Below are 12,460 nucleotides of genomic sequence, written 5' to 3'. Positions count from 1 at the left end.
TAGAGCCTTATACTTCTGTGGGTCTGATGTGCCAGGCCACCGAATCCACACAGTCCAGTAAACCCGGTTGTCCCTTTCCTCCCCCTGGCTGGAGGCAGGGCCCCTCTAATCCTCATCACAGTACTCATTTCCCGGGGGGGCCGCTGCTCGGGTCGCCTCCAAAGGCTGAGGACTCGTGTCCCTTTTCCAATTGCTTTGTCAATGCCCCCTTCCCTAGAAAGGGATCCCAGCTGCTTGGCTTCCCTACCCTCTAATTCCAGGCTACTGGCCCCATTATCCCAGCATCGGAGCAGCCAGGTGACAATATGCTCACCTGGACGATGGCTGAAATCTTTTCGTATACCTCGCAGCTCACTCAGGGATAGAGATCGGGTGGTCACTGCCTCGTTTATGAGTTCTTCTTCCTCCTCCTCCTCCCCAGTCAGCGGCCGGCTCTCCTCCTCCCGTTCTCGTGATGGCCCTTCTCTAGGGTCATCTGTCTCGTACACTTCTTCCTCCAGCCCCCTTTTAGAAGAAGCTTCTTCCTCCCTTACTAAACGAGCCGACTTCCGCTTCGAAAATTTATTCTTGTTTACAGGGGCGACTGATACCGGCACAGGCTGGTTCTTTGGTTCAGCCACAGGGCGTGTTGCTGGGGTCTGAGTGGTCGCAGTGCATATCGCCGGGGTCAGAATGGCTGCAGGGCCTGTCACCGGGGTTGGAGTGGCCGCAGCGCATGTCGCCGGTGTCTGAGTGGCCGCAGGGCCTGTCACCGGAGTCTGAGTAGCTGCAGAGCGTGTCACTGGGGTCTGAGTGGCCACAGGGCCTGTCGCCGGGGTTGGAGTGGCCGCAGTGCATGTCGCCGGGGTCTGAGTGGCCACAGTGCATGTTGCCGGGGTCTGAGTGGCCGCAGTGCCTGTCACTGGGGTCGGAGTGGCCGCAGGGCGTGTTGCCCGGGTCTGAGTGGCCGCAGTGCGTGTCGTTTTACTGTCAGAGCCAGAGACCTTCTCTTCCCTTTGAGGGTACTGAATGGTGTTGAACAGGGCTCGGTAGGCATGGGCCAGGCCCCAGCACGTTGCAATGATCTGCATCTCTCTGGAGTTGCCAGGGTGACAGCATACTTTGTCCAAATATTCCACTAACTTTTCAGGATTCTGCACTTGCTCAGGGGTGAAGTTCCAAAACACTGGGGGTGCCCATTGGCCTAGGTGCTTGCCCATCTTGTCCCACACACCCTGCCACTCATAACTATTCAGCCTTGGGGCAGATATCTGGATGATATTCTTAAATTGCTTACCAACTTTAGACAAAACCGAAACAATATTCCCAAGAAGTACCAATAGAAGTATGTTCACTACCCAAGGATGTTCAAAATACTGAAAAGTTACTGTAATGAAGGAGGAAACATCATAGAAGAAGGTAGTGACACTGCCATTCTGTATTTCCTCCGTAAAAAACCTCTCAGAAAAGTTACTGCAATTGCTAGTTGTCTCCACATAATGGTCTCCGTGGTACAGTAACGGCTTCATTGCGAAATTTACATACCATGCTAACGTCAAGGTCAATGTTCTAAAAACAAACCTCCCAAGCGAGATATTACTATTCACTGCAGACCACAGCAAACTGCAAAACCCAACACCAATCTTTAACATGTACAGCAGGAAAAAGAGTGCGATCCAGATTATACAAATCAATATTGAGAACAGAGAAACCAACATTGTGACCCACAACTATTAACAGATATAAGTTCCTTAATACTCTCCGGTTAACCTGTTATGATCTCAAACCCTTCGTGCCCCACGTTGGGCGCCAAAAAGGACTGTCGTGGCTTAATCTCAGTCGGCAACTGAGCACCACGCAGCCGCCCGCTCACTCCCCCCACCCATGGTGGGATGGGGGAGAGAATTGGAAGAGCACAAGTGAGAAAAACTCATGGGTTGAGATAAAAACAGTTTAATAATTGAAATAAAATAATAATAATAATAATAATATGATAATAATAATAATACACAATGCAAGTGATGCACAGTACAATTGCTCACCACCCGCCGACCGATGCCCAGCCAGTCCCCGAGCAGCGGCCCCCCCGGCCAGCTTTCCCCAGTTTATGTACTGAGCATGACGTCACATGGTATGGAATGTCCCTTTGGCCAGTTTGGCTGTGCCCCCTCCCAGCTTCTTGTGCACCTCCAGCCTTCTCAGTCAGTAGAGCATGGAAAACTAAAAAGTCCTTGGCTAGTGTAAGCATTACCTAGCAACAACTAAAACATCGGTGCGTTATCAACTTTGTTCTCATCCTAAATCCAAAACACTGTACCAGCTACTAGAAAGGAAATTAACTCTATCCCTGCCGAAACCAGGACATTACGTCAATGCCCATTTGGTGGGCTGAGTGTGTAGTCTCATTATATACTGCTAGGTAGGTAATTGCCTGATACAAACCATACTTAAAACCATGAAAAGACTTCCATTGACTTCAAAAGAAAACAATGGAAGACCCAAAAGCAACCATATAAAAGTTTTCTCTTATTTTACATTGACTGAATAAGTTTAATACCTAATGCTTCATGTTATACAATATAAAATTTTGCATTAAATACATTGGTAACTAAAATACACTGCTAGAGGAAAAAACAGAAACAGATATTTCAAGAATAACAGAAGCCTTAATTTACAGATACATTCCTGCGTCAATCCCTCCTTCCTATTCACACTGTATTGTTTTGGAGCTTATCAGCTTGTTTCAGTACAAAATTCCTATAGAGTGACACAGGAATGATTAAGCTCCACTTTGATTTTTTCCCCCCCTGGAACTACCTGAACCACAGCCCAAGGTGAGATGATGCCCTGAACACTCCAGTTCAATACCTTGAAGCATTCTCTTGGTCAACATCAGCCTCCCTCCACCTTTTCGATTCTTCTTGCCTTGGCCCGGGAAGACAAACAGATATTGGAAGGACAGGTAATGCCTTAGCTTCAGGTAATGTCAATCATTCCAGCAATTTCTAAGCAAGATAGTGAGGTATTCTTTGAACATTTGGGAAGCAGGCGATGTTGTAGAACTGATAAACTTGAAGACTTTCTGAAAGATATACGTACCTTTTAATCTACTGCAGCCTTGAATAAGCCCTTCAATGAAGAACTGAAACTCTTGTGATAAAACTTGATAGGATATGGGGGAAAAAGAACTCTAAAGTATATGTGGGGGAATGAAAGGAATTACGGAACTGAGTGGGAACTGAGTATTAAGCAAGGGGAATTTGTTAATGAATGAATGGCAGAGTGATATAGTTGCCTGATGCACACGGAAAGCAATCGTCAGACACATTTGAGCAGGGAGTTGTCAGCAGAGAGTAAGCACAGGAAGAAAACCACCATAAATAACCAGAAGAACTGGCTGCTTGCACAGTGTAGCAAACAACCATGCAAGGAAAAATTTATTTTTAGAGAGACCTTTAAAACTGTCAATTATAATATTCTCAGTTGTTTTTTAAACAGATGCATTTTCTGACAGAAATGTTATTTTTAAATTGCTAGTTGTAATGTCATTAAATTGGCAGGAAATATCCTCCTTAAGCATCATCATCTTTTCTCAAAATGTCAAAAAAAATGCAATAATCTCATAGCTCTCTCTATAGGAATACAGATGGAAGTTAATTGTCTTTTTGTCCTTTGAGTTATTCTAGATACTGATTCTTCCTGCACCATAAAATTTCTCTCTGCCATGGGTATCTATGCCTTTCAGAATGGGAAGTTAGTTTCTGTGCTGAGATGGACATTTAAAAAATGGTGTAAAGACAATTTTCAATGCTGAGATTTCCTATAGCCCAAGGTTCAAAAGACATGATTACTGTCCCTACTTACCACTAATATACCCATCATGTTTTTAAAGTACAAAATATGAAGTTTTGGGGAGTTTTCTAAATACTTTTATTGCTGTATACTGGTGTGTAGATGAGAGAAGAAATACTAGCTTCCTCATCTCTTTCATTTTCATTGCCTCCTCTGATAACTTCCTTCCTTCCTCTGTCCTATGAATTATTCCCTATCTGTTCCTTTGGTTTTGGCCTTTCTACCTTCTCAAATAACTTTATACTAGCACCCCCCTTCCTTTAGTCCATAAATTCTTCTAATAGCCCAAAAATACTTCTTCAGTAATCTTAAAAAGTCAGCTTCAATTCCATATACCTTCCCACTCATATAGTTTCTCAAATTGTGGGTCCTGAGTATCCTAAAAGTCCTAGAGGTATTCAAATGTGTGTGTCTGTGGCATTAGGGAGGACCACAAAGGACCAACTATCTAGCACTGACAGCAATTAAAGATGTATTTGCAGCCAGAAATTAAAAATACTATTCTCTTCCCTTCTCAGTCTGCTTAACAGAACTAAACTACTATCAATTCTTCTAAGAGGAATTTCATGTGAACACGGATGAGTCCAAGGAAGTGGAGGAGAATGGGTCACTCTTACGAAAAGTTCATTCAATAACTTAAGACCACTGTCCTGACTTCTATTTTCAGTCTTCTGAGATTGTGCCTTTGACAGTCTAGCATATCTAGTTCTCCGCTTATCACTGAAACTACTCTCTTTTGGTCTTCCAAAACTCAGCAGGTTCCTTTATCACAAATGATGCTACCTTTCCACTCCAGGACACTCTTTCCATCAACCTATAACTGCAGCTTACCTATCTGACATCATCTTATAAGAGTCACTCACTGTCACCTCAAGCTCAGTGTGTTTGCCTCCTCTTCCCATCCCTCTTCTTTATACCCATTGTCGTGGTTTAACCTCAGTCGGCAACTGAGCACCACACAGCCGCTCCCTTACTCTCCCCTCCCCCGGTGGGATGGGGGAGAGAATTGGAAGAGTAAAAGTGAGAAAACTCGTGGGTTGAGATAAGAACAATTTAATAATTGAAATAAAATATAATAATAATAATAATAATATTATACAAAACAAGTGATGCACAATGCAATTGCTCACCACCTGCCGACCGATGCTCAGCCAGTCCCCGAGCAGCGGCCCCCCTGGCCAGCTTTCCCCAGTTTATGTACTGAGCATGACGTCACATGGTATGGAATATCCCTTTGGCCAGTTGGGGTCAGCTGTCCTGGCTGTGCCCCCTCCCAGCTTCTTGTGCACCTCCAGCCTTCTCAGTCGGTAGAGCATGGGAAGCTGAAAAGTCCTTGACTAGTGTAAGCACTACTTAGCAATAACTAAAACATCAGTGTGTTATCAACATTATTCTCATCCTAAATCCAAAACACAACACTGTACCAGCTACTAGGAAGGAAATTAACTCTATCCCTGCCGAAACCTGAACACCCGTGGACAAGCCCTCCACTGTGTTTGTCAGGTCTCCGACCTGACTGCCTTGAATGCCACTTTAGATTCTCACTAACAGGATACTGAAATTTCCAGCTTTCCCCACAACATTTCCATGTTTTGCCTGTCTGTACCTCTAATGTTCCTGTCTAGAGTCAAACCTTACATTTTGATTATTGCAACATTCCAGTAAAAATCCCAGTAAACTTAAAATTCTAGAAATCTGCTTATGTACAGAAGAACAGATTGAATTACTACAATAAATTAAGATAAATACACTTCTTTTAAGCTGATGTTTGCAGACATCATTGCCACTTCATCCTAAGAATAACTTGTCTGCTTTGATATCGGTGAACAAGCACTAAGTTAAATAAAACACTGGGTAAGTTTCTAAAAGAGAAATCTATCAAGGGTTATTAAGGAAGAAAACATCTCTGGGTCAACAAGTTGATTTGCTAAGCTGCAAATCATTAGATGGTGAGAGACTAGTGAGAGGAACACTTTCATGCTTACCATGTTCTTCTAATCTTCCACGAGCATCTGCACACATATGTCTGATGTCATTAAAGGAAGATACCTGTTAACAGCATGTGGCGGTTTAAATCCAGCCGGCAACTAAACAACACACAGCCGCTCGCTCACTCCCCCCACAGTGGGATGGGGGAGAGAATCGGAAGAATAAAAGTAAGAAAAATCATGGGTTGAGATAAAGACAGTTTAACAGGTAAAGCAAAAGCTGCACACGCAAGCAAAGCAAAACAAGGAATTCATTCACTACTTCCCATCGGCAGGCAGGTGTTCAGACATCTCCAGGAAAGCAGGGCTCCATCACGCGTAACGGTGACTTGGGAAGACAAACGCCATCACTCCAAACGTCCCCCCCTTCCTTCTTCTTCCCCCAGCTTTATATGCTGAGCATGACATCATATGGTACGGAATATCCTTTTGGTCAGTTGGGGTCAGCTGTCCCAGCTGTGTCCCCTCTCAACTTCTTGTGCACCCCCAGCCTTTGAATGTAAAGCTCCAAAAGACGCAGCTCAGTGCCTTCTGTCTGGCTCTTCACCTCCAGATACTCGACACCTCTGTCTGAGGCATGTGGAGCCACGGAGCTGAAGAGAGATTGCGGGACTGTATTGTACAAGGCACAGGTCTACCCAAAGGCCAGAGCTGCATCTGACACTCTGCAACTACCCCTGACGCCTGCAGAGGTGACACTACAGTGACCACCACTGTCATGTCAACTAGGGAAAATAAGGCCTAACCGTGAGGTGTCACATAGACACCTGGGAGGCACAGCCGGGTAGGCACATGGGTGGGCAGGCAGGAAGGAGCACAATTTTCTATGTGAAGAGGAGATTTTTTTGGTTTTTTTTAAGACAGGGCCTTGAAGGCAACCAGCCCAACTACGTGGGGGCAGGGGATGCCCACACTCCTCTCAGAGGGTGCTAGGAAGCTTGGGTGGAGGGAGAGGGCTGTGGGTAAGCTGCCGGGTGGGAATGCCAGGGTTGTGGTGAAGGTACTGTGGAGGGCACAGCCCCTCGAGGTGCAGCACCCCGGGGCACCCCCAACCACTACCCTCTTACCTGCGGGCACCAGCTGCCCCCAACCACCGAGCGTGATGGTTTCAAACTACCTCTCTGATAGGCTCATCATGCTTTTACAAAGCATTCTCTTATTGGTCAGCTTGGTGGGAAAATAGCCAATTAGAGAGCTCAGCCCGTGGGGTGGGTGTGCCAGTCTGTCCCATCACCGTCCCTCTTTCACCTACGGCCTCTACGCCTCCTGCCGTCTTCTGCCTGTCAGCGACTGCCACGCGCTGATTGGCCAGCAGCATACTCGGGGCTGGTGTGCGGGCCGTGGGCGGCCGTTGGTGGGGGGGCTGCACACGGGGTGGCGTGGCGTGGTGTGGCCTTGTGGTACCGTTATGGGCGGGGGGGTGGGTGACTGGAGGCTGAGAGCTTGCTCTTGCAGCCTAGTGAAGCCTGCAGTGGCTCCACAGTCCTGGCCTGCGCCCTTTACCAAGTGCTAAAGTGGTGGCTAATAGCCCTGTTAATTTTGGGGGGGAAGCGGGGGCGTAGGGGACGGTAGCAGCCCAAAAACTTGGGTTAAAGAAGGTGAGTGGGCCCGGTGTTCTCCAGGTTGGAGAACAGCTGCCAAAAGGTATTTCCGTGCAGAAGGAAGATTAAAAAAAGAGGATTCTTCGTTGGAACTACTTTACACTTTACCCCGGACAACTGGAGCCTTGCCAATGTGACGCCCATCTACAAGAAGGGCCGGAAGGAGGATCCAGGGAACTACAGGCCTGTCAGCCTGACCTCGGTGCCGGGGAAGATTATAGAGCGGTTCATCTTGAGGGTGCTCACAAGGCATGAGCGGGACAACCAGGGGATCAGGCCCAGCCAGCACGGGTTCATAAAAGGCAGGTCCTCCTTGACCAACCTGATCTCCTTCTATGACCAGGTGACCCGCCTAGTGGATGAGGGAAAGGCTGTGGATGTGGTCTACCTGGACTTCAGCAAGGCCTTTGACACTGTCTCCCACAGCATTCTCCTGGAGAAGCTGGCGGCTCACGGCTTAGACAGGTGTACTCTGCGCTGGGTCAAAAACTGGCTGGACGGCCGGGCCCAGAGAGTTGTGGTGAAGGGAGTTACATCCAGTTGGCGGCCGGTCACGAGCGGTGTTCCCCAGGGCTCAGTTTTGGGGCCAGTCTTGTTCAATATCTTTATCAATGATCTGGATGAGGGGATCGAGTGCACCCTCAGTAAGTTTGCAGATGACACCAAGTTGGGCGGGAGTGTTGTTCTGCTCGAGGGTAGGAAGGCTCTGCAGAGGGACCTGGACAGGCTGGATCAATGGGCCGAGGCCAACTGTATGAGATTCAACAAGGCCAAGTGCCGGGTCCTGCACTTGGGTCACAACAACCCCATGCAGCGCTACAGGCTTGGGGAAGAGTGGCTGGAAAGCTGCCCAGCAGAGAAGGACCTGGGGGTGTTGGTTGACAGCCGGGTGAACATGAGTCGGCAGTGTGCCCAGGCGGCCAAGAAGGCCAATGGCATCCTGGCCTGTATCAGAAATAGTGTGGCCAGCAGGAGTAGGGAAGTGATTGTGCCCCTGTACTCGGCCCTGGTGAGGCCGCCCCTCGAATACTGTGTTCAGTTTTGGGCCTCTCACTACAAGAAGGACGTTGAGGTGCTGGAGCGTGTCCAGAGAAGGGCAACGAGGCTGGTGAGGGGTCTGGAGAACAAGTCTTATGAGGAGCGGCTGAGGGAACTGGGGTTGTTTAGCCTGGAGAAAAGGAGGCTGAGGGGAGACCTCATCGCTCTCTACAACTACCTGAAAGGTGGTTGTTGTAGTGAGGTGGGTGTCGGTCTCTTCTCCCAAGTAACTAGCGATAGGACGAGAGGAAATGGCCTCAAGTTGCGCCAGGGGAGGTTTAGATTGGACGTGAGGAAAAATTTCTTTACTGAAAGAGTGGTTAAACATTGGAACAGGCTGCCCAGGGAAGTGGTTGAGTCCCCATCCCTGGAGGTATTTAAAAGACGAGTAGATGAGGCACTTAGGGACATGGCTTAGTGGGCATGGTGGTGTTGGGTCGACGGTTGGACTCGATGATCTTAGAGGTCTTTTCCAACCTTAATGATTCTATGATTCTATGATTCTACACTTGAATGTTTCCACCTATGCTAATTATAAAGCTAGGAAAGCTCCCTGAGTAGCTGCCTTAAATCATTTTTGCAGTGATTTTACAGAAGGAACTCTAGGCTCATTGTGGTTTCCTGCATTTCTCTCCAATCCAGCCGTTATATCAAACCTTTTAGAGGTAGACATGCTAAATTAATTCAGGTGTTAAATTCAGTTTACCCTGTGGTAGAGAGGTGTGTAGTCATTAGTGTCAGCACGTCCCATGTGAGGCAATGCTGCTGGGTCAACAGTTGGAGCAATAACTGCTCGGTGTGATCCCAGAGAGAATTGCTTTCATTGCTGTTATCTCTGGGCTATAATAAACAGAAATTCAACACCAAGTTTTAAAGATTTTCTATCAGGCACCAGGGAGTAGAGAGTCCTTGTCCTGGTTTCGGCAGGGATAGAGTTAATTTCCTTCCTAGTAGCTGGTAACAGTGCTGTGTTTTGGATTTAGGGTGAGAACAATGTTGATAACACACCGATGTTTTAGTTGTTGCTAGGCAATGCTTACACTAGTCAAAGACTTTTCAGCTTCCCATGCTCTACTGACTGAGAAGGCTGGAGGTGCACAAGAAGCTGGGAGGGAGCACAGCCAGGACAGCTGACCCAAACTGACCAAAGGGATATTCCATACCATGGGACGTTATGCTCAGCATATAAAGCTGGGGGAAGAAGAAGGAAGGGGGGGACGTTTGGAGTGATGGCGTTTGTCTTCCCAAGTCACCGTTACGCGTGATGGAGCCCTGCTTTCCTGGAGATGGCTGAACACCTGCCTGCCAATGGGAAGTAGCGAATGAATTCCTTGTTTTGCTTTGCTTGCGTGTGTGGCTTTTGCTTTACCTATTAAACTGTCTTTATCTCAACCCACGAGTTTTCTCACTTTTACCCTTCCGATTCTCTCCCCTATCCCACTGTGGGGGGAGTGAGCGAGCGGCTGCGTGGTGCTCAGTTGCCGACTGAGGTTAAACCACGACAGTCCTTCTGTTTGCTAGTCTTCATTTTTCCCCGATATCATCTTAATTGTTCTTTTTGTAATGCAAGCTGTGACATAGAAAATCCTTTCACAATAATTTACAGCACTGAAATCTGGCTACAGTTGTATCATCTGGCACACTAGAGCCACAAACCTCCCAGTCAAGCTCCATAATATGTGAATATACCTTATATTGCACCAACATTTTGTCTGATAACATAAGAAAGATAGCATAGACATAAAATATCCAAACATCCACAAAATTATAATTTATAATTTGCCCTTTATAAATGTTTACAGCAATATATGTATCTTGTTCTAGAATCTTTTGCATCTGTGAAACACAATTAAACAAGTCCGTAAACCATCACAAAATTCCACGTTTCTTGGAAACATTAAGTTCTAAAGTAAGCCTTTTTCCATAGTAAAAGGACTCATTCAACTTTTTTCCCCCAAAAAAAATCTTGGCTATTGCAGCATCCTCTTAACTGCCAATTTTACCTGATGCAAAGCTTCACTAATGTGGAGTGCTTTAGCTTCTGCTGCTTCCCACTCTTAGGTCTGAGCCGTACAGAACATGATCAAACCCAAGACTTCAGTTTCTCTTTTTAGAGTACTTCTCAAACTGTGTAAGATATATTAATACAAAAATGTATGCTTTCTAGGTCATCTCTAAAAAGCCTACCACAGCACCTAGATCAATGAATAGTTTTAAATTATCCCAGGGATGATTCGGTTAAATTAGTAGGTTGGTAGAAATATGATCTTTGCTTTTTTTTTTTTAAACAGATTTTTTTCAGAGATTTCAAAAGTCTTTTATCATGGCATATATCAGGTACATTTTTTATATTTTCATAACTTGCCTAGTTTTATATATGTAACATTGTTCTCGATTATATTTATAATGTCCTTATGTATTTTTGATGCAAAAAATGATTGCCCAAATCTTACCTCAACCTCAGCCCTAATCACAACCAGGGGGCTGATGTCAGTACATACATCTGTCCTGGTTTCGGCTGGGATAGAGTTAATTTTCTTCCTAGTAGCTGGTATAGTGATGTTTTTTGGATTTAGGATGAGAACAAAGTTGATAACACACCGATGTTTTAGTTGTTGCTAGGTAGTGCTTACACTAGTCAAGGACTTTTCAGCTTCCCATGCTCTACCGACTGAGAAGGCTGGAGGTGCATAAGAAGCTGGGAGGGGGCACAGCCAGGACAGCTGACCCAAACTGGCCAAAGGGATATTCTGTACCATATGACATCATGCTCAGTATATAAACTGGGGGAAAGCTGGCTGGGGGGGCCGCTGCTCGGGGACTGGCTGGGCATCGGTCGGCAGGTGGTGAGCAATTGCACTGTGCATCAGTTATTTTGTATATTCTTCTTCTTATTATTACAACTACTATTATTATTTTATTTTATTTCAATTATTAAACTGTTTTTATCTCAACCCACGAGTTTTCTCACTTTTACTCTTCCGATTCTCTCCCCCATCCCACCGGGGGAGGAGGAGAGTGAGCGAGCGGCTGCGTGGTGCTCAGTTGCCGACTGAGGTTAAACCATGACAGTCCTTTTTGGTGCCCAACGTGGGGCTCAAAGGGTTTGAGATAACAACAGAGTAACCAGAGTGCATTAAGGAATTTATATCTGTTAACAGTTGTGGGTCACAGTATTGATTCATCTGTTCTCGATATTAGTTTATCTGATCTGCATCATGCTCTTTTTTTGCTGTACATGTTAAAGATTGGTGTTGGTTTTTGCAGTTTGCTGTGGTCTGCAGTGAATAGTGATGTCTCGCTTGGGAGGTTTGTTATTAAAACACTGGCCTTGAGCTTAATCTGGTATTTGAGCTTTGTACTGAAGCCATTACTGTACTTCGGGTACCACTTCGTGGAGACAATTAGCAATTATAGTTCTTCTCTGAGACGTTTTTTATGGAGGAAATAGAGAATGGCAGTGTCACTACCTTCTTCTATAATGTTTCCTCCTTCATTACAGTAACTTTTCAGTATTTTGAACAGCCTTGGGTAGTTAAGATACTTCTATTGGTACTTCTTGGGAATATTGTTTCGGTTTTGTCTAAAGTTGGTAAGCAATTTAAGAATATCATCCAGAGATCTGCCCCAAGGCTGAATAGTTATGAATGGCAGGGTGTGTGGGACAGGTTGGGCAAGCACCTAGGCCAATGGGCACCCCCAGTGTTTTGGAACTTCACCCCTGAGCAAGTGCAGAATCCTGAAAAGTTAGTGGAATATTTGGACAAAGTATGCTGTCACCCTGGCAACTCCAGAGAGATGCAGATCATTGCAACGTGCTGGGGCCTGGCCCATGCCTACCGAGCCCTGTTCAACACTATTCAGTACCCTCAAGGGGAAGAGAAGGTCTCTGGCTCTGACGGTAAAACGACACGCACTGCGGCCACTCAGACCCGGGCAACATGCCCTGTGGCTGAACCAAAGAACCAGCCTGTGCCGGTATCAGTAGCCCCTATACACAAG

This window comes from Aptenodytes patagonicus, chromosome W (assembly GCF_965638725.1).
Source record: "Aptenodytes patagonicus chromosome W, bAptPat1.pri.cur, whole genome shotgun sequence".
In the NCBI taxonomy this organism is placed as follows: Eukaryota; Metazoa; Chordata; class Aves; order Sphenisciformes; family Spheniscidae; genus Aptenodytes; species Aptenodytes patagonicus.
The sequence above is the reverse complement of the archived record's forward strand: the minus strand, read 5'-3'. Positions refer to the sequence as shown.